A 23,764-nucleotide genomic window follows, 5' to 3' on the forward strand; every position below is an offset into this window, starting at 1 on the left:
GATAAAGGGTTAATATCCAAGATCTATTCAGAACTTATCACACTCAACTCCTAAAAAACTATTCAGTGAAGAAATGGGCAAAAGACATCAACAGAGACTTTTCCAAAGAAGACATCCATGTGGCTAGCAGACACATGAAGAAATGCTGCATATCACTTATCATCAGGGAAACACAAATCCAAACCACAATGAGATACCACCTCACACCTGTCAGAATAGCTAACATGAACAACTCAGGCAACAACAGATGTTGTTGAGGATATGGAGAAAGGGGAACACTTTTGCTGTGCTGGTGGGGATGCAAACTGGGCAACCACTCTGGAAAACAGTGTGTAGATTCCTCAATAAATTAAAAATACACACACACACACACACACACACACACACACACACATATATACACACACATATATATGTAGAAGAAATCTAAAAAACATAGAAGAAATCTAAAAAACAAAAGAAAACAACAAAGTATTTTGAGACAAATAAAACTGAGAACACAACATACCACAATTTATGGGCTACAACAACAGCAGTTCTAAGAGGGAAGTTTATAGCAATAGATGCAAATAAGAGAAAAGAAAGATCTCATATAAACAAATCCAACTTAAAATCTTATGGAAATAGAAAAAGAAGAACAAACTAAGCCCAAAGTTAGTAGAAGGAAGAAAACAATAAAGATTGGAGCAGAAATAAATAAAATAGAATCTAGAAAGACAATAGGAAACAAAAAACAGTGAAAGGAAGAATTAGGTTTTTTTTTTTTTTTAAAGATATACAAAATTGAAAAAGCTTTGGAGGGACTAGCCAGGAAAAAATCAGAGAGGACTCAGAATTTAAAAATTAAAGGACACCACAGAAATATAAAGGGCCATTACAAGAGTTATTATTCTTATGAACTTCCATATGCCAACAAATTTGACAGCCTAGATGAAATGGATACATTCCTAGTACAATCTATGAAGACTCAATCATGAAGAAATAGAAAGTCTGGACAAACTAATAAGGACTATGGAGATAGAACCAGTAAGCAGCAACTTCCCACCAGAAGTCTGGGAAAACAAACAAGGCCCAGAGCCAAATGGTTTCACTACTGAAATCTACAAATGTTTAAAGAAGAATCTTTCTCAAACTCATCTAAAAATAGAAGAGAGGGGAGCACCCTCAGAATCATTTTATGAGGCCAGCATACCTTACTTTGATACTTTGGTATCAAAGCCAGATGAGGACACTACAGGAAAAGCAAACTACAGGCCAATATCCCTGATTAATATAGGTCCAAAAAACTCAACAACGGTTAGCAAACCAAATTCAACGGCACATTAAGAGGATCATATACTAAGGTCAATGGGATTTACCTCTGCCAGGGAGCAAAGATGGCTTCCAAATGCAAATCCATGCATGTGATACACCACATTAATAGAATAAATGATGAAAATCTTATAATCTTTTCAAGAGATGTAGAAAGGGTTTTTGACAAAATTCAGCTCTCAACGTATGGAGTATAGTAGGAACATATCTCAACATAATGAAGGCCATGCATGACAAATCCACAGCTGACATCTTATTCAGTGAAAGTTTGCAAGCTTTTCCTCTACAATCAGGAAGAAGACAAGGGTGCTTGTTCTTTTAATTTCTATTCAACACAATACTAGAAGTCCTACCCAGAGCAGGTAGGTAAGAAAAAGAAATAAAAAGCATCCGGGTCAGATAGGAAAAGATAAAATTGTCTGTTTTCAGATAACATGATCTTATAAAAATGAAATCATTAAGACGATATGATAACTGTTAGAAATAATATATGAACTCAGCAGTGTTGCAAGATACAAAAGAAACATACAAATTCAGTTGCATTTGTAAATATGAACAATGAAATATATGAGAAAAATAAGGGAAACAATTTTATTTACAGTGGAATCAAAAAGAATAAAGTACTTAGGAATAAATTTAACCAAGAGGAGAAAGATCTGTATACTGGGGAGCTACAAGACATCAGTGAAAGAAATTGAAAAAAAGCACAGACAGATGGAAAAAATACCCATATTCATGGACTGGAAGAATTAATTCTACTAAAATGCCTCCATTACCCAAATTAATTTACAGAGTCAATGAAATTCCTATCAAAATTGCAATGGTATTTCTCATAGAAATGGAAAAAAAAAAGTATTCTAAAATTTGTATTGGTACATGAAAGACCCTAAATAATGAAAACAAACTTGAGAAAGAAGAACACAGCTAGAGGCATTACATTTCCTGTTAAAACCACATTACAAAACTATCATAATAATAATAATATGGTTCTAGCAGAAAAAATGACATATAAACCAATGCTACAGAATTGTAGTCTTGAAATAAAGCCAGTTATATACAGCCAATAAGTATTTGATGTGGGAGCCAAGAACACTCAATGGGGAGAAGATAGTCTCTTCAACAAATGGTGTTGGGAAAACTGGATAACCACATGGAAAAGAATGAAATTGGATCCCTATCTTATACCACTTTACAAAAATTAACTTGAAATGGGTAACAGACTTAAACATAAGACCTACAACGGCAAAACTCCTGGAAGAGAACAGGGAAAAGTTTCCTTGACATTGGTCTTGGGTATAATTTTTTGTATATGACACCAAAAGTAAAAGCAGCCAAAGTAAAAATAAACAGGCAGTACTACATCAAACTAAAATGTTTCTGCACAGCCAAAGAAACAATGAGGTGACATACAGAGTGGGAAAAAATATTTGAAATCAGATATGAGATCAGGAATTAATAATATCCAAAATACAGAACTCTTACAACTCAATAGCATAAAATCAAACAAGATGGTTTAAAAATGGACAGAGTACCTGAATAGACATTTTTTTCCAAAGAAAACATACAAATGAACTACAGGTAAAAATGAACTAAAGGATTCTCGACATCACTAATCATCAGGGAAATACAAGTAACAATCACAATGAGATATCACCACACACTGTTAGAATGACTATCATTAAGAGAACAAGAGGGGTGCCTGGGTGACTCAATAAGTAAAGTGATCCACTCTGGGTTTCTATTCAGGTCATGATCTCATGGTTGGTGATTTTGAGCCCCACGTGGGGCTCGGTGCTGACAGCAGAGCTTACTTGAGATTCTCTCTCTCTCCTGTTCTCTCTGTCCCTCCCTTGTTTGCGCTCTCTCTCTCTTTCTGTGTTTCAAAATAAATAAGCTTAAAAAAATAAAAGACAGATAAAATTGTTGGTGAAGATGTGGAGAAAAGGGGACCCTACTGCACTGTTGATCAGAATTTAAATTGGTGCAGTCTCCATAGAAAAAAGGATGGAATTTCCTCGAAAAATTAACAGTAGAAATACCATGTGGCCTAGCATTCCCCTTTCTACATATATATCTGAAGGAAATAAAATCACAATATTGAAAAGATATCTATGCTCCCATGTGCATTGCAGTATGAGTCATGATAGCCAAAATACAGAAACAACATAAGTGTCCACTGACAGATGAATGGATAAAAAAATATATAGACAGTGGAATATTATTCAGCAATTAAAAAAAAGGAAATATTGGGGCACCTGAGTGGCTCAGTTGATTTAAGTGTCTGACTTCGGCTCCAGTAATGATCTCACGTGTGAGTTGAGCCCTATCAAATTCTCTCTCTCTCTCTCAAAAATTAAAAAATATTTTTATTTTTTATTTTTATTTATTTTTTCTTCAATATATGAAATTTACTGTCAAATTGGTTTAAAAATATTTTTAAAAAAGGAAATATTGTCGTTTTTGACAACATGGATGGACCTTGAGGGTGTTACAGTGTGTGAAATAAGCCAGGCAGAGAATGACAAATACTGTATGATCTCACTTACATGTGGAATCAAAAAACAGCCATATTCAGAGAAGCAGAATGTTGCAAGATGATGCCAGGAGCTAGAGCTGGGCAAATGGGAAGGTATTGGCCAAAGGGTACAAACTTCCAGTTCGAAAATGGGTAAGTTCTGGGGATCTACTGTACAGCATGTTTACTACAGTTAACAACGCCGTAATAGATACTTGAAAGTTACAAAGAGAGTAGATCTTAAATGTTCTCTCTCTCTCTCTCTCTCTCTCTCTCTCTCTCTCTCACACACACACACACACACACACACACACACACGTATTTAATCATGTGTGGGGATGAATGTGTTACCTAACCTTATTGTCATAATTTTTTGCAATATACATCTAACGATCACATTGTACACTTTAAATTTGTACAATATTACAAGCAAATTTTAAAAAGTATGTTATGTAAGAAATATGGTTTCTAACTTATTTATGTAGGGAAAATCTATAGGGATTTGAAAGGCAACATTTGTGATAGTAATTCAATGGAATCATATTTCTGTAGCATACACTTAAGGCAAAAGACTGCCTTAAATGCTCAGAACATAAAATAGTACTTTTGCATATAATGCTAAAATTATATCATCCTGTTTCTGATGCTTCTTTCATCTTGACATAGCCGTTCCCATTTTATGCCCTTTGGATGTTTTATTTATTTTTAACAAATAGAACCAAAAACCAGTAATATATATAGAGCAGTGAGTTAGAACAAAGGAATTGGAGTCATACTGCTTCGACTCAATTCCCAGCTCTGTCTTCATAGCTCTACAATTAAACCTGGCTTCATACCTTTGCCCCTCAACTTCCTCATATGTAAAATTGTCGTAAAAATAGACCTTCCTAATAGTGGGCACAGGGTCAATCAAGTAAGATCATGATTAGAGTATTGAACATGACCCACACATAAACATTTTTTATCATCTTCATGACCAGCATGGTTTCGTTCAGCTTTCATTTCTTGTAGTGGGATGCCAACAACACAAGGTCATGTGTAATAAGTCATTTCCCCCTGTTCAGGTGAATGAATACACGGTTAAGAAGTTTGGTCTTACCTGACCCCTGAGCCAGAGTCAAGGCAACAGGTTCTGCTCTCTCTTAATCACTCATGACGTTGGGCAAGGCCTTGAACGTCCACGACATCGCATTCCTATATAGACACAAGGCTAAGTAATCATGAAGGTCCTTGCCAGAACAAATCATTTAGAATTTTATGAAATAATCAACTCCTAATAAAACTAGTGAAACCTGAGTTCCTAGGAGTCTGTTGTCATTTCTATAGATTGCCTATTAAAAGCTTTCTCTCACTAACTGTGTGCCATCACACAGTTTTCTGTCCTGCTAGCTCCGATTTAGGAAGTGAAGGTGTTATTCTACACTCAGCATGATTCAGTGTCAATCGGTGGTCTAACACCAATAGCATATTAACTAATAGCGTATTAATTTAAAGACATGCTAACAAATGCAAATACAAAGTACTATCTTAAAGGTGAAGAAACAATGCAAAGGGAGGATTCTTTTTTTTTAATATAAAATTTATTGTCAAATTGGTTTCCATACAACACCCAGTGCTCATCCCAACAGGTGCCCTCCACAATGCCCATCACCCACTTTCCCCTCCCACCCACCCCCCATCAACCCTCAGTTTATTCTCAGTTTTTAAAAGTCTCTTATGGTTTGCCTCCTTCCCTCTCTAACTTTTTTTTTCCTTCCCCTCCTCCATGGTCTTCTGTTAAGTTTCTCAGAACCCACATAAGAGTGAAAACATATGGTATCTGTCTTTCTCTGTATGACTTATTTCACTTAACATAACAGCAAAGAGAGGATTCTGAAGACACATGCTTGACAACTTTAGGGTAGTATTTGGAATGTCACAGTACGCATCCCCATGTGTGTGTGGGGGGGGTCTTTTTACAATAATCTTTTAGGTGGATTTCTAGTAAGTGTTTATAAGTTCATCCATCAATATATGTGCTCTATCTAAGTAAAAAAAAAATAATAAGTTTGATGCCTAATCTTAGGTCTGGAAAACCGTTGAATATTGTGAGACAAACTGCTTAGAAAACATCTCAGAAACCCTAACAAAATTAACTGGCCTGATACAGATCGGGGGTGCAGGCTGTGAGGTTGGATGTGGAGATGTTATACTTTTGTTTCAGACATTGCTGGTCCTGACCTATTTCTAGCATCATTTGGGATTTTAGGTTCTCAATAGGGACCAAAGTCATTCAAGTCTCCCAGGTTGGCCTAGGCTCTCGTGATTACCAAAAGATCCCAGGACACTGCCCTGACCAGAAAATCTAGTACCTGGTGAAGAACCACTTCCTAGAGTGTCCAGGCTGAAGGGTTCCTCTCATTGGTCCTGGCATTTGTGGCAGATGTTCAGGGAACTATTAAAAAGCAAGTTAAAGAACGAAAGAACCAGTGCACTGCTTTTCAGTTGGCTTCTTTATCAATGATTGATTTTATATATATATATATATATATATATATATATATATATATATATATAACTTTTCTCTCTCCAGATTCTGTTACTGAACTGTCAGTCTTTCAATACTGAGAAGTGCCTTTGTGACTTCTAAAAAATCATAAACTATTTGGTTCCAATTCATTTCAGATTTTTAAAACCTTAGATCCTTGATGTGAATATTCCAAATCACCAAAGGATCTCAGGCAGTATGCTTTCAGCTACCATTTTGATTTGCGTGTCAGACTTGGGATTCTTATGGACAGTTGTCAACTGTCTCTTAAGGAAGAGAAATAAAAGAAATAAAATTTCCCTCTTATGGTAAGTGATGAACAGAGAAATATCTGTATCTAAGGCAATCCAGTCTTTAAGAAACAGTTCCCAAGGGTACTCCAATAGTTATGGATTCCTAACTGATTAATAATTCACACTTCCTTGTGGAGCTAGGTTCTAATTAGAAAAAAGCACATTGATCTCACCTTACAAAAGCCTTCACAACTGAAAATATATCAGTACCTATACATTTTTTTCTTGCCAGCTAAAAAATTCTTTTTTTCAAGAAATCTAAATAAATTATTTAACAAATATTTTTTTTGTTTATGTATAGTATTTAAATTGGCCAGGATAAGCTATGCCATTGTTCTTTGTGCTTTTTTTTTTTAATTTTACAGACCTATTTAGTTACCTTTTTTTTCCCAAGTGTTAACCACTTCTTAATTATTGGAATTTATTGCCTGCTCTCATTATTGTAAGAAGATCACGTAGTAGATAGAGTATTAAGGGATTGCTGTGGAAACGTGTCCGTATCTACTGAACTTGTACTAGATACTGACTGCTGTAATCTCTACTTTGGCAGTCCTTCACATGATTTGTTTTGCAGCCTTGGGCACATGAACACCTGTTTTGAAAATCACCTGTTATAATGCATGTCAATGTGTTCTTGGACATTTTTTTTTTCTTGTGCAGGGACTATTTCAGAGAACACAATCCTGTGAAAATATATAGAAGGGTATTAAAGGGGGTCTGTCTTATGCAGAAATCATAGACACACCTTTCCCTCTCGAGTTAACATAAAGTCATGTTCAGAGAATGCCTAGGACTAGAAATTAAATTCTCTGGGAAATGTTCATTTTTTTCTCTTAAGTCTGTATACTACATACTCTCCTAGTCCCGCAACAGGTAGACTGGATTGAACTCTCATTTACCTTTGGTAGGAGTGTAAATTGGTAACGTGTTTAGAAAACTGGTTGGTAATATAGTGAATATGCTCTATAATAGAATACAGGAATCCCATCCCTCAGTAAATACCCAACAGAAACCGATACATACGTTTACCAAAATATATCTGAGAATGTTCATAGTGGTGCCATTCATAATTGTACCTGATTGTAAAGTATCCAAATGCCCATAAGCAGTTGAGTGATGAACAGAGTTGAGGTGGATTCACACACAATGGCAGACAGCAAAATGATGAATGATCTACACCTACAGGCAGCAAACATGAATGAATTTCCAAGCGTGATACTGAGAAAAATACGCTGAGTGTAAACAAGTCTTTACTATGGAATTAATAAAATACAGAAATGAATCTATACTCCTAGAAAACAGGATGGTGATTACCCTTAGGGAGTAGTCCTATAATAAGAAGGCAGTGTGCAACTTCGAATTATTTTTTTTTTCCTTGAATTCAAATCCCAGCATTTTTACTACCGATTGACCATACGTTCAAAACTCTGTCCGCATAAGTTTCTTCATCTGTAAGATTGGGATGATGATAGCACCCATATCATAAGGTTGTTAGAGGAGTATTATTTAAGTCTTTAATTCATTTTGAGTTTATTTTTGTGTATGGTGCTAAAACATGGTCCAGTTTCATTTCTTTTTTTTTTTTTTTTTTTTTACACGTAGTGGTCCAGTTTTCCCAACACAATTTACTGAAGACACTGTCTTCCTCCATTGCATATTCTTGCCTACTTCATCATAGATCAGTTAACCATATAATTGTAGGTTCATTTCTGGGCTCTCTATTCTGTTCCATTGATCTATGGTGTCTATTTTTGCACAAGTACCATATTGTTTCAGTTACTAGGGCTTTGTAATATATCTTGACATCTGGAATTGTGATGCTTCTGGCTTTGTTCTTTCTCAAGATTGCTTTGGCTATTCAGGGTCTTTCGGGGTTCCATACCAATTTTAGTGGGGTTGGGCAAAATGGGTGAAGAGGAGTGGGAGATACAGGCTTCCAGTTATGGGATAAATGAATCGTGGGAATAAAAGGCACAACACGAGGCACATAGTCAATGATATCATAATTGCAATGTTTCAGGATAGGTGGCAGCTACATTTGTGGTGAATTTAGCATAATGTATTAACTTGTCTAATCGCTGTGTTGTACACTGGAAACTAATGTAATGTTGTGTCAACCATACTCAAATGAAACGAACAAATAAGAAAAAAAAAATAAAAACGAAGATAGGGATACCTTTCAAGAGCAGACAACCAGAGCTTAGCAAAATACTGCTTCTATTCCTACTAGAGGAGCAAAGATAGTTGTGTATTTGAAAAGTTAAGTGATTAGTACAAGGACACCTGGACAGAAAGTTAATTCGGTTTCTGGTTACAAAGGCAGTTGACTTTCCCCTCTCACACAGGGAGAGATTGAATACATAAATGGGCGGTGAACAAACCATATATGACAATGGAGCTCAGACCCACAACTTCTACAACAAAGTCGATGACTGAATCTCCCATATTTATTTTATTTATTTAATGTTTCGCTCCTGATTTCAACTCAGGACTAGACAGAGAAAACCAAAGGCACTCCCCAATCTACCCACATAGGGTGCCCCGCTCAGCTTCCCCACTCCCAACAATTCGAACCACTGGTACCATAGTGTTCCTTTTCTTTTTAAAGCTCACCCACTCCTCTGTCTGCCTTCGAGTCTCTGTTAAAATGCAAGTGACTGTGGCTGACTCCCATGCTATAGCAACCTCTGAATAAAACAGCTTTTTTGTTGTTCTCATTTGAGTAGTCTTTGTTTACTTCTACAGAATTGACCACTGTTAAAACCAACCTGTCTAGTAAGGAGGCATTTCGATTAGAGGAGAGAACTGTCCTAGAGAATTCTTTCTGTTTCTCATTAAAGCATTCTTCTACTTTTGCTAAGGAAATCTCATCTCTCTGTTTCGATTATAAGTGCAGACAATCGTAATGTTCCCCGGTACTTATTTTTGTACATAGTCTATCAGGTTAGGGAAAAATAACCGGTAGCCAAAGGAGGTGAGATCAAGGATTTATTTTGCAACATTTATCTACTTAATGTCTAGGAATTAAGTGGACAAAATCAGGGAAGTTGTTTATGCAATTGCCAGATGGCATGGCATCTCATGAATCTCTGTGAGATATTTTCCGTCCTAATAAGAGTTCATAAACCCATTTAAAAAGGGCCAGGAAACCTGCTATTCTGATCTGTATCTGAGACATTGTTTATGATACTCTATAATTTCCTAGTATACACACTTCTTTTTCTCTTACTTTCTTCTTTATTCATTGTTTCTGTCTCTTTGACTTAAAAAAATCTATTTTGCATTGATTTTGTTGATATGAAGGTGTTAATATTGGTTTGTTTTGTGGCCGTTCTGTGTCGAGCTATGAGATCTTCCCGTTTAACAACCAAAGTTCATTTAGAGCTACCTTCTCTGCTTCTGATTTGAGAATACGATCATACGTTGCAGTCATCACAAAAATTCAGCCCTAACTTACTTGGCTCCCAAAATAGTGATGGCAAAACACAGATACTTTGTTTCTCCCACTTACAAACATACTGTGTGCTAAAAATGTTAAACCTCTCCTGATCCCTGTGCCTTCAGAAAACAGCGAAGTTGGTAAATTCCCTCACCCTTTTATATTCCAGGAAATGGCTCACTACACAAGATACTCATGCCCCCGTATATTCCAAAATAAATCCAATCTGCATCCCTTCTCATGACTCCCATCTGGATGACGCCCTTGCCCACGTGCTTCTATAAAATCAAGGACCCTTCTGTCACTTCTAGACAGTCCTCATTAAGAAATATGTAGCCTCGGGGTACCTGGGTGCCTCAGTCAGTTGAGCGTCCCACTTCAGCTCAGGTCGTGATCTCCGGGTTGTGAGCTTGAGCCCTCCGAGTCCGGTTCTGTGCTGACGGCTCAGAGTCTGGAACCTGTTTCAGATTCTGTGTCTCCCTCTCTCTCTCTGCCCTTCCCCCACTCGTGCTTGCTTTCTTTCTCTCTCAAAAATAAATAAACATTAAAAAAAAAAAGAAGTATGTAGCCTTAGTTGTCATCTCCTGAATTGTCCAATGTCTTCTATCTTTTAGAACTCTCCGTTCGACTTCTATATAGCCTTGGAGATAGTTTTAAATTGACAATGGGTCCTATTGGATCAAATATTCTTAATCTGATCATTGTCTCTTTCCTAGCTAAGTTGCAGTATGATTTTATTCACATATCATTCCCTGTCGACAGAGGGAAATCCAGAGTTTAAATTTTTTTATGGATTATGGAAACTTAACATATTTGTAACCCACTCTATTTATTGTCTATTGTATATTAATTTGACTTTACTGCCTTCACTGCCTTCCCACTGCCTTCACCCATGTAACCTTAGTATCTAGGAAATACTTGCCTGGGAAGATAAACATTGCAAACAACGTTATTCATTCTAGAAACTTCTTAAAGGACCTATCAACTCTTCACTGTGTTGTGTCCATCAATCCTAATCACACTCCCACATTTTAAGACTCACTTTAATCCACACTAAAATCAGTAAATATCTCAACTTTGCCCTTCCCTCTCTGATGCACAACTGGGAATTTATCTTCAGTGCTGTCTTTCCAAAGTTGCTTTGATGGGATTTTGGGGAGCCAGAATTTCAAAATAATTAAGAGTCTTCAGTTTCATTTATTTCCTTTTTATTTATTTATTTATTTTAGTTTGTAAATAGTGCTTCCGATAGCCATTACTTCCATATTTATCTTTGCTTTTTCAAACCAAACTACTATAAAACTTTTCCAAAGTTTATACATATCTCCTCATTTTCAAGTCAACCTCCTGGAAAAGACGGCAGGGTGGGTGGGGGGCTCTTAATTTACAATATGTATGTTTCCTTTAACAGAAGAAACAGTTTCCTTAGTCTACACTTAAAGAGGTTTTTTCAATAACTCATTTCTTAAGCTCAAAGTGTTCATCCTCCCTTTATATTTTTCCTTATTTTTCAAGTTAATGACCGATTCACCTCCCACCAAGGTGGCCAACTGATTCTAATGGGCTCATTACAAACGCTCCAGTTCTCCGTGCTACCTAGTTAACTGATTTTGTAAAGAACCGATTTAAATATAATAGGCTCTATCTGCAAATTTAATTTGTGTACTTTATGAGGAACTCAGAATAAGGATACTAGAAATTTTCAAGGACAGGTACAAAGGTACAACATGTGTTTCTCCATTTTCTTCAGCAGTGAATCTCAAACTTTGTTTAATATAAGGATTCTAGGGTAACTTTTTTTTAAAAGTAGATTTAAAGATAGAATCAATAGTCTACATTTTTTTTTTCCTGAACAACTTTGGTGAGTCTGATGCAATTGAGAAACATTAATCTATGATACTTAAACTCCTTTAAACTACCCATCTCCAACCTTTCCCATTATAGATGCCTGAAAATAAAATACTTTTGAGCATAAATATTAATATATTTATTTAAATAATTCTCTTGGCTAAAAAGTTTTTACTTTTTTCAGTCAGAGAAACAATACTCTCTATTGGTTCCTCAGCATAGGAATTTGGAGAAAGTTTTAAAAGCTTCCTTTCCCTTTATTTATTTATTTAATTTTTTAAAAAATTTTTTTTTCAACGTTTATTTATTTTTGGGACAGAGAGAGACAGAGCATGAACGGGGGGAGGGGCACAGAGAGAGGGAGACACAGAATCGAAAACAGGCTCCAGGCTCTGAGCCATCAGCCCAGAGCCTGACGTGGGGCTCGAACTCACGGACCGCGAGATCGTGACCTGGCTGAAGTCGGACGCTTAACCGACTGCGCCACCCAGGCGCCCCATCTTTCCCTTTATTTAAAATAAAGTCCAGGGTGCCTAGGGAGCTCAGTCGGTTAAACATCCAATTCTTGATCTTGGTTCAGGTCATGATCCAACAGTTCATGCGATTGAGCTTGAGATTCTCTTCCTCTCTCTCTGCCCCTCCCCTGCTCAAAATAAATAAATAAACTCAAAAATAAAATAAAGTCTAGTCATCTGTGTTATTCATGACCTCTTTTGTTGATTACATTTGCTGTGACTTTTCCAGGTTTCATCACCTCAAGTTTCCATAATTTACATGGTTTGCCGTTGATTATTCCTGAACTTAATTCATCTTGTACAAGGATTCCAGTTAAATTTTCTTAATAACAAAGCAAAGCAAAGCAAAGCAAAGCAAAGCAAAGCAAAGCAAAGCTTTCATTGTGCATGAGACTATGTTATGGCCACTCCTTGACTGCATTTTTTTGTCTTCTTCCTAATTCCAAAATCCAGAGGGAGATACTCTGATTTGGAGTTTAGCAGCATGGCATTTATTGAAGCGTTTCCTTGGGATCAGAACCTGTGAAAGGGAAAGAGAGAAGTTGAACTGCAGTGTGTCCCCGTGAGTCGCCGTGGATGGAACTGGGGGTTGCTCTCCACTGAGCTAGAAGACCAGGATTTGAAAGTTGCCATCCTCTGTCACTGGGTGCCACAAGAAGGAACATGACCCTCCCTGGGCAAGGACGGCTGTTGGCACCTCAGACGGCCTGGAAAAGGCTGACACTGAAGACTGGCTACAATAGCAGAAGAGGTGCTTCGTCAGAGAAGATCTGGGTAGCGCACCTGCACCTGCCCCACCTCCTAGTCCACGTGTGTAGATGTATCTTCCCTCCTGAATCAGAGTTAATATCCAGACCCCTGGTGTCCCAGAACTGGCGAGGATCACAATCTTATGGAAAGATGTCTAACATTTGCTAATTAGCCTGCGGGCCAGCTAGGCACGCCCCCTGCCCGTCTTCAGCCAATACATCTTAGCCAAATAACACTGATCTACTCTCTTTCATTGATGTTTTGAGAGGATTTGCTTTTATCATTAAACTGTGACCTTACTCTGTTTTTCATGATTGGATGGATGTCTAGTCTTTAGCGGTGAGAGTCTGTTAAGTAGTTCAAAAATTCGTACTTAAACCACATGTGAGGAATTAATGTCGAAATTAAATTTTAGGTATTCTTCTAGAATCTGTTCACCAAAATACTTTCAGCCACTCAAACTCATCCGCCTGCTTCCATTTTCTTAATGTACTTTGCATACAATTAAAACAAAAGTTGTTTTCTAATATATACTTGAGTATTAACTTTCGTCTACATAAACATGCAAAGTTTTGGGAAACTAGGATTTCTTCTTCTTTCTTTTTTTTTTAGTTTTTATTTATTTAAAAATTTTTTTTTAACGTTTAGTTATTTTTGAGACAGAGAGAGACAGAGCATGAACGGGGAGGGTCAGAGAGAGGGAGACATAGAATCTGAAACAGGCTCCAGGCTCTGAGCTGTTAGCACAGAGCCCGACGCGGGGCTCAAGCTCACGGACCTCGAGATCATGACCTGAGCTGAAGTCGGCCGCTTAACCGACTGAGCCACCCAGGCGCCCCTTTAGTTTTTATTTAAACTGCAGTTAGTTAACAGACAGTGTAATATTAGTTTCGTGAGTAGAATTTAGTGAATCATCACTTACATGCAATACCCAATGCTCATCACAAGTGCCTTCCTTAATCTCCATCACCTATTTAACCCATCCCCCCTCACTTCCCCTTTGATAACCTTCAGTTTGTTCTTTATAGTTGAGTCTGTTTCTTGTTTTTTTTCCTCTCTTTTTTTAACCCTGTGTTCGTTTGTTTTATATATATATATATATATATACACATATATATATATATATACACATATATATATATATATATATACATATATATATATAAATGAAGTAACACTCAGCCATAAAAATCATGAAATCTTGCTATTTGCAACAAGTCTTCATATTGGAGACTTCCTGTCTGGACAAGATGACATAGACCTGGCTCTCTCTGTGAAATAAAACCCTGGAGTTAACACAGGATGAAACCAAAGGAGAAGTCTACCAGTCGCTAGAGAAAGATGAACTTCTCTGGGAGCCCAGGAGAGCAATAGCAAAATAGCAAGGTCCCTTTCATACCCCGACCCAATAAAAGAAGGCAACCTAGACCATGGGTTTCTTCACATACAAACTAGCAGACACAGGCACGTGGGTGAGCTCACCTTCCCAGTAGAATGCAAGTTCCTTTTACGACATCAGGTGAGCCACAACCACCAGCAGGGAGAGCCAGCAGGAGCCTTGCTTACAATAAGTGGTCTGGGTGGTGACTTTCTTTTTCCGCAACCTGAGATTTTGCACCCTGGACCAAGAGATACTGGTGGGTTAGGGAGTGCTGGAGAGATGAATATCATCACACCAGGCAGCTTGGCCTGGGAAGCATTTGCAGACACCCATAGGCAGAAGAACCATAATCAAATGCGCATGGAGAGTAGACTCTTCATTTTTGTATATGTGAGGCTTTCATCGCCTGTTATAGACATTTAACTACCCTTCCTTGGGAAACTAATTTTGTCCCTCAGGCGGCTCCAGGGGGACCAGTGGAAGACTGAGAAGCACCAGATAATCCAAGCAGACCAAACAAAATCAGAAAGTTTCTAGAATTAAGTCGTCTTTCCAACTACAGCTCACAAAAGAAGGCCTGGACCTATATAGTGAACCTAAACACAACGAGCACCTGCTACAATAAAAGATGCATCAGGACCAGAGTCTACAAACATAATAGACAAAGTGATAGAGCATAATAAAAAAATATCACCCTTTGTACAGTGACCAAGAAAGTCAAAACTGAAGTAAAAAATACTTCAACTGAAACCAACAGCAAGATAAATCAGATATTGGAATGATTTCACAAGAATTTTAAGCCAAATTCAATAAAAATGATTCAACAACTAGCTACAAATTTCCTTAAAAGAAATAGAAAGGTAGAAATTGAAGCAAGGAAAGAGGATGGAGGAAAAAGTGGAAATTATAGAACTGAAAAATACAATAACAGAACTAAAAAAAAAAAAAAAACCCCTCACCAGATGGACTAATTGCAAGAATAGATTCAATGGGTTTGAGAGAAGAACAATAGAAAATATCCAATCTGAACAGTAAAAAGAAAGTAGTCTGAAAAGTAAAGTGAACACAGCCTCAGGAATCTGTAGCAATATAATAAAGAGTCTAACTTTCAAATCATGGGAGTCTCTGAAGGAGAGAAAAGAGTAGGGCTGAATGAGTGTTCAAAGAAATAACGGCTAAAAAATTGTCAAATTAGGTAAATGATACAAACCAAGAGGTCTAAGAAGCTGAGTGAAACTTGAACAGAGTATTCCTAAGGAAAACCATGCACAGGCACATCATATTAAATTTCTGAAAAGGAAGACAAAGAAACAAAGTCTTAAAAACAGCCAAAGATGAATGACATATTACCTACTGGGAAATGCCAATTTGAATGACAATGGATCTTCACTGGAAGCCATGGAGGCCAGAAGAAAGCGTACATTTTTTTAAAGTACCAAAGGACAGAAACTATCAACCAGAAGTTCTTCATCTGGTGAAATCATTCTTCAGGAACAAAGGGAATAAAAGAAGAAGGAAAAATAAAAGAACTTATTACTAATAAAATTACTACTAAAGATTGGCTAAAGCACGAACTTCAAATACAAAGGAAATAACAAAACTAAAAATATGAAACATTTGGAAGGAAGAAGGAACAGTGGACAGGGCAGACACATGGGACATATTATATTGTTTATATTCTTTTTTTCTTTATGTTAATTCAAAGGGAATTTTTAAAAATCTTTTGAATCCATTTACCCAACTCTCCCACCCTCCACCTCCCTGTCTCTCCCCCAACTCTGGCAACCACCAATCTGTTCTCTGTATCTATGAGCTTGCATTTTCCCCCTTTTTTATTTCACACATAAATAAAACCATACAGTATCTGTCTTTCTCTGCCTGATGTATTTCACTTTGCATAATGCCTTCTATCCATCTATGTTGTTGCAAAGGACAAAATTTATGGCTAAGGAATATTCTGTTACATTTACATATGTAGGGGTGCCTGGGTGGCTCAGACAGTTAAGCATCCGACTTCAGTTCCGGTCATGATTTCATGGTTCATGAGTTCAAGCCCTGTGTCGGGCTCTGTGCTGACAGCTCAGAGCCTGGAGCCTGCTTTCAGATTCTGTTTCTCCCTCTCTCTCTGCCCCTCCCCTGTTCATGCTCTCTCTGTCTGTCAAAAATAAATAAATATAAAAAATTAAAAAAATATATATACACAATATATTAGCTATTATATAATATACATTATATATAGTTTATATCTGTATATATATAAACAATCTCTTTATCCATTCATCCATTGATGCACCTTTAGGTAGTTTCCACATCTTAGCTGTTATAAATAATGGTGTGGTGAACATAGGCATGCATAGATCATTCTGAGCTAGTGTTTTTGTTTTCTTCGGATAAACACTCAAAAGTGGAATTTGCTGGATCACAAGGCAGTTCAATTTATTAATTTTTTGAGGAAAGTCCATGTTGCTTTTGCAATGGCTGGACCAATTTGCACTCCCATCAACAGTGCACAAGGGTTCCTTTTTTCCACATCTTTACCAACATTTGTTATTTCTTGTCTTTTTGGTAATAGCCATTCTAATAAGTACAAAGTGATATCTCATTGTGGTTTTGATTTGCATTTCCCTACTGATTAATGATGTTGAGCATCTTTTCATGTACCTGTTGGTTATCTGTATGTCTTCTTTAGAAAAATGCTTACTTACATTTTCTACCAATTTTAATTAGACTGTTTTTTTCAGCTGGGTTTTATGAGTTCTTTATATATTTTGGATATTAGCCCCTTATCAGATATATGATTTTCAAATATTTTCTCCCATTTCGTAAATTACCTTTTATTTGTGAAAGGTTCCTTTTGCTGTGCAGAAGCTTTTAAGTTTAATGTGGTCTCACTTGTTTATTTTTGCTTTTGTTCTTTTTGATTTTGGAGTCAGATTCAAAAATTCATTACCAAGACCTATGTTAAGGGGTTTATCGCCTTTTTTTTTCCCAGGAGTTTTATGCTTTCAGGTAGCATGTTCAAATCTTTAATACATTTTGAGTTGACTTTTATGTATTGTGTAAGATAGTGGTCCATGAACCAGAAATTATAGCATCTGATACTCATGACAATGACTTTTAAAGGTGGGGAAGGTAATGAAGCTGAATGGAAGCAAGATGTCAACACTCTACTAAGTGCTATAATGCCTGTACCAGTAGTTTGTGATAAGTCAAATATATCCATTATAATACACAGAGCAATCACTGCAAAACTATACAAAGAATATACAAAACATGTGTACAAACAACGGAAACAAAATATAAGAAACAAAAACTGAGATGGTGGAAAGAAAAATCCACAATTATTGCTGGGAATTCAACACCCCTCTGACAGCATGACAAAAGTGAAAATCAGCAAAGACATGACAGATCTAAACACAAAATTAACCCACAGGACGCAATTGATATATATAGAACACTGCACTAAAAATGGCAGAATACACGTTGTTTTCAAGAACTGATGGAATCCCCACTATCATAGACCATATCTTGAGCCATAAAACATCAACAAATTTAAAAGAATTGAAATCATAAAAGTGTTTCCATAATGAAATCAAACAGGAAAAAGTAATAAAAAGTCACCAGGCACATCTGTAAACATGTAGAAAACACAGAAAGCACTTTTATGTTATCCATGGAGCAAAGAGAAAGTCTCAAAGGAATCTAAAAAATAAAGAGAAATGAATGAAACTACAATACAATGTATCAAACTATGTAAGATGCAGCTAAGGTGGTGCTAAAGGGTAAATTTTTAGCACTAAATGTTTATAGTATTAGAAAGGAAAGGTCACAAATGTAAGTTCCTATTGTGATAGATTGGAAGCAAACTCAAAGCAAAGAGAAGGGAGGGAATAATAAATTTCAAACAAATTGATGATCCTGAAATCAATTAAACACAAAAAGAACACAGACAATAAAACAAAAATGTTTTTTAAAAAAATCAATAAAACTAATAAATACATAGCAAGCTTGAGAGAAACAGAGAAGATACAAATCTCTCATATTAGAAACACAACAAGGCTTATTGCAATATATCCTTCAGCCATTACAGGAATAATAAGCGAATACTATGAACGACTATGCTCATAAATTCAACAACTTAGGAAAAGTACCAATTTTTTGGAAATGACAAAATACCAAAATCCAAATTAGATAAAACTGATAATCTGAATATTCCCAGTACCAATAAATGATTGACTATATAATGAACTCCTTCTCACCAAATAAATCTTTTAGCCCAGATAATTTCATTAAAGAATCTTGCAGAACATTTAAAGAAGAATGAATGTCAGTTGTACATGATTTCTTTGAGAATATTGAGAAAGTAGAAATTTTTTTCACCTCATCTTATAAGGACATTATTACACTGACACTAACACCAGAAAAGATCACAAGAAAAGTCATGGATCAATATAGCTCATGAACATAGATGTAAAAAATCCTCAAAAATAGTATTAGCAAGGCTAATCTAGCAATGTATAAAAACAAGTATACACCATGGCCAAATGGATTTTATCCTAGGTATGCAAAACAGGTTCAACATTCTTTAATATAGCAATGTAACCCGTCATATCAATAACCTAAGGATGAAAGCTTATATTATCATATCAGGTGACGAAGGAAAAGAATTTGACAAAATCCAACTCCATTTCAGGATCCCAGCAATTTGTAGAGGGAGATTAACTCAGTTTGATAAAATGTATGTTGAAGGAGGTCCTCAAGAGGATGCAACTGTGGGTTGATCTATGAGGTGGATTCTGGAAACCAGAGGCTTCCCACCCTTACCCTTGTCCTTGGAATGTGGGTTCTGTTTATCTTCCTGCTCCCAGAGGCTGCTCCAAGGATACAGCCTTGAGTTCCTGATGTGTTGAGACCATCTGGATGTTCTAGGTGACTGAGCCCAATTAAGGGCTCTGTGTAAACTTTTAAGATTCAGGAGACTCATATGGAATTTTACTTGTTTTGTGACCACCCAAGACAAGGCTCATATGTATGTCCCCTTGTTTATTTATTTTTTTAAGTAACCTGTCACTTACCCATCTGTGGTGGCTTGCCTCTTTCTTTGGTCTCTCCCTCCCTTCCTTATAAGACCAACAGAATGTGATGTGTTCATACCTGATGAGTCTGCTAATGTATCATCTTTATTAAATGACGCAAAGACACAAGTGGAATTCCCTGAGTGATCTCTTGAGCCTAGAAGAGTTAATGAAACAACAGTTAGGATAATGGGTCTCTTGGCAAAAAGATAAAAGTTGTCACTGATTTTGGAAATCATTGTCGTAATTTGTGTTTTCTCTTGCGTGTATGTGTCTTGTTGCCGTGACACCTGCCTCCAGTGCCACCCAATGAGCCACGTCCATGCTCCTGAAACCCCTTGCTGAATGCTCAGGACTTACTGCAAAAGATGAAGGGGGCGCATGGGATTGTAAGAGTGAGTCACTAGGGGTGTTGTGCTGGAGGAGGTCATCAAGAGGTCATGAGTGCCGGTTGATCATGAGCTGGACTAGGCAATTGGAGGCTCCCCATCGCCTCCCCTGTCCTTGGAATATGGGTTCTTCTTGCCGTTAGGGTGCCCAAGACAAGCCTCAGATATAAGTTTTCCTGCTATCAAACCTGCCAACTACCAATCTTGAGTGGTCTATCTCTTTCTTTGTTCTCTCTCTGCCCTCCTTGTACTGGGCTTGGTTTCAGATTACACCTGAGATACTCTCTAGGAGCTTTCCAAACTACAGGGCGCCTATAAAAAGCCTTCAGCTAACGCAGAACTTAGTGGTGAAAAGCTGAATGCTTTTTCCCTAGAAGTGGGAACAAGGCAAGGCTGTCCACTCTCACCAACGCTTTTTGCCATAATGCTCTTCAAGGAAATATAGGTGCTACTATAGGACAAAATAAATCAGTAAAAAAAAGAAATTGTTTAAAGGCCTATGAATTTCAGAAAAAAAAGGAAAACTGTCCCTATTTGCAGATGACCTGACTATCTGCATAAAAACTTAAGGAGACTGTAAAAACAGACACATTGCTAGAACGTCAGCAATGTCACATGATAGAATACCAACACAGAAAAACAATTGTATTTCAATATATCAGCAATGAATATGAGGACCCCAAATTTAAAAACGATACCATTTACAATTGCTCCAATAAAATAAAATACTTAGTTATACTTAAAAAATATAGACTTAATACTTAAAAAACAATATTTAACCATGAAAATATGGTATCCGTATGCTGTAAATTGTAAAATGGCAATGAAGGAATTCTAAGACCTAATGAAAACCCTGGACAATTCAGACTGTTCTTCTGAATTTCAGGACACATGTTCAGGTCTGTATTTCTATATACATATACATATACATATACATATATATATATATATATATATATATATATATATATCTGTTTTAGTGTCCAAACCCATGTGTCCAAACTAGAATTTATGATCTTCCCCAAAAGAAATTATCTTCCATTTTCTTTTTGTGGCCGCATTCGATTTTCTTTCATATTAAAATCTGAGATCTGAGAATATTTGACACTTTGATTCCTAACCAGAGGTCCAATGGCTAAGCCTTGGCAGCTCCAACATGATCAGCTCTGACCATTTCTCCCCACTTCTAGAACTGCCAGCCTCACCAGGAGTCTGCAATCTAGTTTCCCTACCTACATTGATCGCTTCCTCCTTAAAGGGATGTAGACAGCGTTCGGACAATCGCTGTAAGAAGCACGTTTAAGCACATCATTCCTCAGCTTACAGATCACCCAGTGGTTTCCCAATGCCCGGACGTCGTGAGGTGTCCAGAAATGGCTTCATTCTGAAAAATCTCCCTCCTGTGACTCACCATGATTTTTCTTATAATAATCTAGCCACAAGTATTTTCTTAATTTTGGAATATTTCCTTCAGCATAGCTTTATCCATATGCTACCTTCCCTTCCCCACCTCCCATTTTTTATTGAATCATACTGATTTTCCATCGGGCTCCACCATTGTTTGCTTCCTCAGACTTTCTTATTACAAAACCAGTTAAGAGATTTCTATTTTACACTGCTCAGTACAGTCACGCGTGGTTTCTGTGTGTGTAAATGGACATTTATTTTATGTGTTCAGTCTCCCTCCCTGGACTGTGGGCCTGATTCTATCTTCCAGCTCTAAAACCCATGTAAAGAACAGAGTAACGGCCACATGATTATTAAAAACATGGCCTATTCCGATTCTGAAATTTTAACAACTCATTAGTAATCGGTACTGTTGGTATCTTATTTACTATTATGAGCAGCTATAGTTTTACACATTTTTAGTATATATAAAGATGCAATGTATAAAAAGTTGTAATATATATAATAGATGTCATTTTATGTATAATATATATGCAAATGTAGTGAATTAACTTATAAGTCATTCAAACACATCAGATAAACATACAGCTTAGTTTGTATTAATTAATAATTTTTAATTTAAAGGTTACGGTAGGTTTATCACAATGCAGTCATTTTGTAGAGGCAAAAGTGTTCTGAAAACTCCCCTTTCCTACTTATCTACCCATCCCCTGGATGTGCTTCTTTCATTCAGTGAACATTTGCATTTGGGGCAGGTGCTGCAGTGATTGGAGCATAAGCTGTTGTGTCCAAAAGCCTGATTTCCCCTCGGCTCTGTCACTGTCTCTGCTTGTGATCTAGGGCCAATGTCACTTTGTCATCTACCTCCTTTTTTAACCTACCTCACAGGATTGTGAAAAGAAAGGAAATAATGCACACGAATGGGTTAAAATAGAACACAGACTATCCCAACTACCTAACAAGAAAATGTTATTATTAATAGTGTCCATTTTACTATTGTGTATAACGCTTCACCATTGCAATAACAGAAAATGACGAAAGATATAAGCTTTAGGAGAAGAGTTTATGTATTTCAAAAAATAAATGTATCTCAATTAGCTGTGTATTTATTATTCTAGGAACACTAAGCTCCACGATATGTCCAAGAGGGAAAGTACTGATAATTTTACTGACTAATGTTATTCAAGAATTTAGTGATGACCACAAACCATAGTATATCATGCTGTAAGGTACCACCTACCTACAGCCAGAGAGAAGAAACAATTTTGCAATATAGTTTTAAAAATATCATTAGTGATGTACTAGGAAATGCATTAATTTTTTATTACATCTATCTTTATAATAGGTCAGTCAGCCCAGTCAAATTAGGACTTTTATCCCAGTTCTTTTTTAAATTGTGTTTATATATTTTTTAATGTTTATTTATTTGAAAGAGAGAGAGAGAGAGAGAGCAAACGGAGGAAGGGCAAAGAGAGAAGGAGACACAATCCGAAGCAGGCTCCAGGCTCTGAGCCGTCAGCACAGAGCCCAATGTAGGGCTCAAACTCACAAACTGTGAAATGATGACCTGAGCCGAAGTCGGACGTGTAACCCACTGAGCCACCCAGGCATTCCCCCAGTCATTTCTATTAAAGCATTGAAATGAGCTATGAGTTTAGAATTAAAACGAATATTTCTACCTTTAAAAACAATTAAGAGACCATCAAATTCAATCTAATAAATATCGGGTATTGGTTAGGTAGGACATTGTGATTTTTTGACAGAAAGGATTTCAAACTACCCCATCGGGATATGCAGACAGTGAGTGATGTAAATGGTTGTATAGACACGCGATCCAAGCTGCTTTTTCTTATTTTAGAGTTTAGGTATGTGAGAAACAAATGAAACAGGAAAAACAAAATAGGGAATGACGTTGCTGATTGATAAGTGAATTATAATAAATAAAATTGTTCTGTATTGAAATGTGATTCCCTGTAGCTGTCCTTCCTGGCCCTATCATATCCCTCAGTGAGTCTGCTAGAGGTCCACAGGCCCCACTTTTGGTCCCCTCGAGCACTGCATAAAAACCACGGCTCTCGAGCTGTGGTGGGTCTCAGGACCACCTCAGGAGCTAGAAAAATGCAAACACCCAGGCCACGCATTCCAGAGAGCCTGGGTCTCACTTCTCTTTTGCCATCCAGGAGATGCTGATACGTATCAACGTTTGAGAAGCTAATAAAATGACAGTCGGTGACACAGAGAGCTTTATAGAATTTTCTAAAGCATTCTCTGTCTCTGTCTTTGCCCCCCCCTCCCCCGAATTATTTTTGTACAA

Source organism: Puma concolor, chromosome F2 (genome assembly GCF_028749965.1).
Source record: "Puma concolor isolate L17-30 chromosome F2, mPumCon1.1.hap2, whole genome shotgun sequence".
NCBI classification, from domain to species: domain Eukaryota; kingdom Metazoa; phylum Chordata; class Mammalia; order Carnivora; family Felidae; genus Puma; species Puma concolor.